This window comes from Octopus bimaculoides, chromosome 19 (assembly GCF_001194135.2).
Source record: "Octopus bimaculoides isolate UCB-OBI-ISO-001 chromosome 19, ASM119413v2, whole genome shotgun sequence".
Taxonomy (NCBI): Eukaryota; Metazoa; Mollusca; class Cephalopoda; order Octopoda; family Octopodidae; genus Octopus; species Octopus bimaculoides.
In genome coordinates, this window is record NC_068999.1 from 27,858,802 (window position 1) to 27,866,824 (window position 8,023).

Genomic DNA, 8,023 nt, shown 5'->3' on the forward strand with positions numbered 1-8,023 from the left:
ATATATATATATATATATATATATATATATATATATATACACACAATGGGCTTCTTTCAGTTTCCATCTACTCATAAGGTTTTGGTCAGCCCAAGGCTATAAAAGAAGCCACTTGCCCAAGGTGCCGGGCAGTGGGACTGAACCTGGAATCATGTGGTTGGTACTCAAGCAAAAAGATAATTTATGAATTTCTTTCTCTCCAAAAGTTCTCTCCCCACTCCCTCGGAAAAAATTTTCCTGACAAATTTCTTTATAATGAGTTCGTTGGTGCAAAATTTTGTTCTTATATTCATTTGATACACATTTTTTACAACTATTACACTTGTATTTTTTTTGTTTGTTTTGGTGGCCTGGTGTTAAAGTAAACATTAGCCATAAATATGTATTTTCATACACACACACACACACACACACACACACAGGTCTCACTTGACACAGGGTGAGAAAATATTGAAAAGCATCAATACATGTCACAGTGACAAAGAAACGAGAAAGTACCAAGTGGTCATGGGATGTGCTAGAAGCAGCAGCTAAATCTCCGTTATTTCATACACCTTTGTGTCCAAAAATTATTTTGAAATTATAAACAGAAACAAATTGCAGATTTGGACTGGTTAGGATTTATGATGTAAGTAAAATTGTAAGTAAAATTTTTTAAAATTCACTATTGTTTTTAAATTACATTTCATTTTCTGTTTGAAAATAAAGGAAGTGAGGATTATAATGGTGATTGCTGATTTCCAAAGTCTTTTTATCTAACCTTCAACATTTTAAGTGTTTAGTGCCAAAAAAAAAAGCCCAAAATCGGAACTGAGTGTAGGAAGTGGGGTGAAAAAATTCATAAACTTTCATTTCAAATTTATTCTTTTTACCGAGAAAGCACTCCCATCATCATTCATCATTTTCAATCTGGGTTTTTTTGTCCCCGTTAACGGGGATGGCCAGATTTATCTCAATGCCATAGCAACCACCCTTACATGATCTCGCCATCTTGCTCAGTTTTGGGTGTCTTCCCTTTTCAAGCCAACCCTCCCAATCTCCTCCTCCACCTGTCCCCTCCACCTGTCCCCTCCACATTTTCCTCGGCCTACCTTGCTTTTGCTGTCCATTTACCTCAAACTCTGACACCATCTTCAGAAATGCTCCTCATCCCTCCTCAACACATGCCTATACCACCGCACTCCATTTGCCCTTGCCAGCCGTTCCTCTGATTCCTCCAACCCCATCAAGTCCTCAGTCCTCCTCTTATCAAACAGCCTCATACCACGCATTTCTCTCACCATTGCTCTCTCAGTCCTTCTCAAAATTGCCATCTCTCTCTCCCTCAAACACCTGTCTCACTCCCAGACAGTATTGAAGCTCTCACACAACTCCTATAGACCTTTCCTTTTGTCTTCAATGAGAACCTTTTCCCATATAATAATGCTCCACATTCCCTGAACTTCACCCAGCCAAGTCTCACTCTTGCTGTCACAGCTACTTTACATCCACCTTATCTCCCAAATAACAAAACCCTCTCACTGTCTCCACCACGTCACATAGTGTTTCCACTGACTTCATGAGCCCTCCAGCTCCTTTCTCACATCTTCCACAAACAAACTCTTTTGCCAGTTTGGGGGCCACCTTCTTCAGTTTTTGTACATCTACCATGAACCTATTTCTCACATCTCATACACAACACTGCACATACACCACATGGATCCACCTTACTCACTAACACTTCTCCTTCCACCCCACTCACCATCACCTTTATCTTCCTGAGGTTTACCTTCAAACCCTTGCTTTCAAACACTTCCCAATTGATTTTAATTGCATAGTGCCAAAAATTTGGACAAAATTGGTCCAAAATTCTTTTCATAAAATATTCCCCTCCCCCTTATTTGCAAGAGAGTGGTGAAAAACAAATTTGAAAAATCCCCATCAAAATGGAGAAAATACAACTTATGTGGGTGTGCTATTCTGAAAATCTACTAAGACATTCTATTGTGAAAATTACTCAACAATGATGAGATACTCAGCTAGTAAATAATATATATATATATATATATATATATTTGTATGCAGGCTTTTAAGCAACTGACCCTGATTGGGAAGATCTACAAACAGATCTCTGGCTTGTTTTGAAGAACTTGTTGCAATTGCTTCCTCCAGAGTCATATCCCAATAATGATCATATTCGTCGCAAAAAATCATGTAACAAAAATCACAGTAATAAAAACATAGGAATCCAAGACTTCAGGATTGCAGGTCCGGATTTGTCCCAGAATGTTTTTAATTTACTTATGGAGTTAACCATTACATTATGAAATTTGTTATCTTACAAAAAAGTTGTCACAAAAAGGCCTGTAGACGACCGTGCGAACCAAAGGAGAAATGGTGACGAATGGAAACAGGCTCCTTTTAACACAAAAATATAATGATATGTTATAATACTATAACATAAGTGAACTAGTAAATGCCAGTAAGGAAAAGAGGTTGACTCAACTGATAAAGGTGTATAACAGTAAGATTTATTAGAGCATTAAACTGTATGTCTGTGTGTGTGTGAATGCGACATAATAAAACACAATATAGGACAGGCCGTCATGTAAACAAAGAGTGTGTATACAAATATATGTATGTGAATGCAAGAGATACAGAGGATAGAAAAGAGTCTGTAACACGGATAAGACAATACCAGTTCTCAGTTAAGGTGCACAGTAGATTTAAAAGACTGTATATAAGAGGTTGTGGCGTTGAGGCAGAGCTAAGTTACTTGTCGTGCAGTTGAGGCTTCTATGCCGGGCCGGGCTACTTGATACAGATGCTTTCTCGCAGGTTGAGTTCTGGCTGTTATTTCGTGGTGAACAATTCACACAAACAGGGTTGAGAAGCTGCGGTTGCTTGTGTACGTGGAGAAGTCATGTTGACGTTGGGGACAAAGGTTGTAGTAAACAGTTGAACGATGGAGTTGATGTCGTCGCTGGAAACTGGCTGGTTGTGTTACGTGTGGTCAACGACCAGATCTTAGAAGATCTGAAGCTGCGATAAATTGGCGCGGATTAAAGCAGGCTATTTATAGGTACAAGGAGGCTCCAGGAAGCATCAGAAAAACACTCTCTCACGTGACCTTATTAGATGGCCAGGATTGGTCGGTTTGCACCCTGGCGCGAACAGGACTGGCGACAATTGCCGTGCAAATAAGAGTCAGTCAGGTGATGGACAACAGCCGGGTCCAAGGCGGGAAAGAGATGTTACCTGCTACGTTCGCATTTGTAAATAAATAACCGTGAGAGAGGTGGTTTCACTACAGGCCCTTTAAAAATATCTCCGGAAACAATCACAGTAATGAAAAGTCTGTTTTGCTGTGCCACTAAGTTACAGGAATGTAATCACACAACACCGGCTGTCAAGCAGTGGCAGGAGAGAGGGAGAGAGACACACACACACACACACACACACACACACACACACACACACACACGTGCAACAGGCTTCTTTCAGTTTCTGTCTACCAAATCCACTCACAAAGCTTTGGTCAGCCTGAAGCTAGAAGACACTTGACCAATGTGTCACACTGTGGGACTGAACTTGGAATCATGTGGTTGGGAAGTAAACTATTTACCACACAGCCACACCTGAACAGCATTTTCTTTCAATATCAACATATGCTGTGCTAAGGATATGACATCTTGCCTCTCCTGAATGTTAAGTGAGAACTTGTAGGTGTTAAATCTGTACCCACATCTTTACAAATTCATTGCTTCATCTTTTCATTTGATGCCACAAAACAGGCCAAAATTAATTTTGTTGTGGCTGAAATACCTAAATGAAGCAAATCATGAGAGGCCGAAAAACAATCCATCTTCAATTTTCCAAAGCAAAAAAAAAAAAAAAAAAAAAAAAAAAAAAGAAAATCCAGTAGAAACATCACACCATATTTGTGAGATGCTAGAATGTAGTGGCAGTAGATGAAAACTTTGACAAGATGACTCTGAATTTTGGAGTTGCAATAATTGCTCATGGTTTTTCTGATCTGTAGCAATTCCTTCTAAATTAATAGTATCACCTGAGTGCAAAGTATTGATATGAAATATAATCAAGGTGTCTAATGTCACTTGGGAAATATTTATCCGCTTTGAATTGTAACACATAGGTTAATGGTTTATGGTCTATATAAATGGCAAAGGTTCTTCTTCCAAGAAATGGTGAAAATACTTCACTGACAGATAAGTAGCTAACAACTCTTGTTAGAAAATATTCTATCTTGCTTTGGCTGATTGAAATACTTTAAAAAAAACGAAAAGTCTTTGCCATAAATTAATAAATAAAAAGTTGATAGCTTTTAAAGTTTATAAATTTCAGGTAATTTTTGCTAGTCAAAAGCCACAAACATATTGGCGCTTGTTTCATAGTAACAAGCCAAGGTATAGTCTGTTTTAGCCAATCAAATGCCACAGGCATACTGGTACCTGTTTCCATAGTAACAATCTCAGCTTTAGTCTATTATAGGAAGATTGTTGAGATAGACAAAACAGTTTTCTCAAAACATAAATACAACTTAGGGAGAGTGCTACCTAAGCAGTGGATTCTGAGAGGAGTGTGTAGCAAGACCAAACATGCTTTTCATTATGCAGTGCATGGTTGGAATTGTGACATACTGGAGGTATGGAATTCTATGGTTGATTTGTATCTCTGCAAATTTATGTGATGCAGGAAATATGATAATTGTAATTTGTTTGACAAACTCCTAGAGTGCATCACAAACTATAGTTTTTGAATTTTCCCCTACAAAATATGTCTGATTTTTTGTAGTTTAAAATACAATTTTTGTTTTGTGATTTTTCACAAAAAATCCACCTTTCATTGAGGATTTTTCCTTTTGTCTAATGATATTATAGACAGTAATCATGCAGAAAATACCAGTTTCTGATTGAGTAAAAATAATCAAACGTCGAACCTTTGTAACATTTTTCTAAAATTTTTTCTGGTACAAGATTCAGATTCAGCATCAAAAATTTCATTAATGTACCAAATTTTAAAATTTTCACTTAATTTCCAAATTTCAAAAAGTGGGATTTTTGTAATTTAACATTCAATTTTTTTTTGTAATTTTTCACAAAAGAATCCACCTTTCAATTGAGGATTTTTCCTTTTGTCTAATGATGTTAAAGACAGCAATCATGCAGAAAATACCATCTTCCAAATCCTGTTTTCTGATTGAGTAAAAGTAATCTAACTTTGACCATTTGTAATGTTTTTCTAAAATTTTTCTGCTACAACATCAGATTCAGCATGAAAAATTATATCAATATACCAAAATTCAAAATTTTCACTATTTTGAAAATTTCAAATATTTCGAAAAGTGTGAGCTGAACAGAAAAGATCTGATTTTATTAAGAAATTATGCATGTATCATACATAAATTATCATATTCTCAGTGGTTACCAGAATAGTATGTAAGAATTGACTTAACTTCAATTTGCTCAGCAATTTGTTATCTGGAAAGTGAAAGACCAAAGATATGAGTCTACCACAACTTAAGGTTCTTTTCTTGGTTTATAGGATGAGGGATGAGATCTGTCCTGCTTGAATGCCAACAGCACTCTGCTGTGATTTACACACCAAACAGTTAAATTAGGAAAATGAGTGCAAATCTCAAGAACATTTAAGATGCTGTTCATGCCATAGCTGCAAGCTGATTGGATAATTTTTAGGTTGTTCATGTGAAACTCATATGGCCCAATTGTAGTTTAAAGCTAAAATACAATTAAAAGTTTTACAGTAAGCTCATAAATCTCAAAACATTTGTGTTTATTTAATTATTTTCAATTTAAACATAAAATGAAAACAAAACAAAGCATTGTGACAAATGATTCATGAAGGAACAACAAGTTTCTTTTGTCTAGGCTTAATTCTAGCAGAGTTGTCTATGACTTTATTATAATCCACCACAGTAGCCAGCTCTCTTTCAATGGAGAGCAAAGCTAACCCAGACAATCTATTCTCTCCCATTATACAGGGTGTCCACAAAGTCTGGGTACATGAGATTAACACATACTTTTAAAACAAAACAATTTTATTTAATTATAATGTTAATAAATAATATTTTCAAAATGATTTCCATTATTTTCAATGCATAACTTAATGCACCTTGCAAAATTCAGGTGAACTTGATTAACATAAATAAATAACATAAATACATTTAGAAAAGTAAAGTATTTTTTAAATTTAATTTAAACAAATGTAAAAAAGGAAAATTATTATTTCTTATATCTAATTGTTTATGTTATGATTTTATTTACTCCGTGTACCCAGACTTTGTGGACACTCTGTAGAATGAAAGTAGAACTTCATCTGTTTCAGCCAATTAAAAGATTGTTCAGCAACTGTGCTAGTTATTGGTAAAGTCAGAGATGTCATTGGTGATCATAAATTTAAGTGTATTGTTGATGGTCAGTTTCTCAACACTTCAACTTGCCTTACTCTCGCTGCTCATTATTTCTTTGCACATGTATTTGAATGAAAGAAACTCTTGAACAATTTCAGTTTGATTGTCAATGATGTCTGAATGCATGTCTGCTAAAAGTTCTAATTTGTTCACATTATATGTGTTGTCAAAATGCATTGGATCTAAAACACTAAATTTTACCCATACCATTTATAATAGAATCTAAGGACATTAATAAAGTTTCAATCATGAATTTCTTTCCAGCATCAAATATTCCTTCATCCTCTGTAATTTCATTATGGAATCTTTTTCTTTTACATTGTCTATGCTGCCTGTAACCTGTACTAATATCACATTTTTTGTCAGTTCAGTTATTTCATTTCTAATCTGTTTGAACTGAGATTCATACCATTTTGCATATCTTTCATTTCCTTTTCAAAAATCTGAATCAGCTGATAAGTCTTTACTAGATCCAGACTACTTTTCTATAAATAAATAAATAGAAAGCCTTGTCTTGCACCTTACTCCAAAACATAAGAACAACTAAGAATTCATAAGTACTTAGTGTTTCCAGCATACCCTTTGCCTCAGCAGGCTACATAGGAGTATAATCTTTTAGCTCCCACTATCCTGAATTTTTTGTAGAGCAACTAGTAGTACTGATAAATTCTGCAAGACTGCCTTTACTGCTGACTTTCTGGATGCCAATCTAGTTTCTTTAGAGCCAGCACAAAGACACTTTCTAGAGTTCCAAAAAGCAACTTGCTTTGAATATTGGAGCTTACTGCATCAATTAGAAACAAATTTAAATTATGTGCACAGCAGCGTGTAAAGAGTGCATTTGGAGCAATTTCCCTAATCTTTGTTTGGAGACTAGATATTTCCCATGACATGGTGCTTGTTCCATTGTAAGACAGACCATAATACATAGTTACTGACAGCCCTAAATTTTTGACTGCTGGAAGAATGTAAAAAAATCTTCAGCTCTTGTTCCAGGTAATTCATGTTCCATTGCATCACTGTGTATTGTAGCACATTGTAAGGATAAAGAAAACTGATTATGCTGATGTCATTTATTACAAAGTACTTAGCCGCCTTGATTTCAGCTATTATCTTTGATAAAACCTGAGCTCATGAGGATTGTATCAGGTCATTTTGCATGTCAGGGTTAAGATATGTTGCATTTTGATCACTCAGTAATAAATGTTGTTCTAGTATTGTATCATTTTTAGCAAACATCTTCCAAAGTTTCAAAAAATTCATTTATACTTGGGGAACCTAAACCTTGATACATGTAATGGCCATGAAATGCTATCCCTGTTTTTCCAAATAAAGAATAGCTTCAATTATATGAGTTAGAATCATCCTTTTTCACAGGTACAAGGCCAGGCAAGACAGTTCTGTTGTTGAACAAATGAAATTTGGTAAGAAAAAGATCTTTCCTCTGCCTTTTTGTGAATGAACCCCAGGCCATTTGTGTTACAAGTGCTTCATTATAACAGCAGGAAAACGTGCAACACACTCAGAACCTTCCCTGTGTTGGTTCTTGAGCCTACAGTGGATTGTGGACTGCATGCTGGAGTATACTTTTGT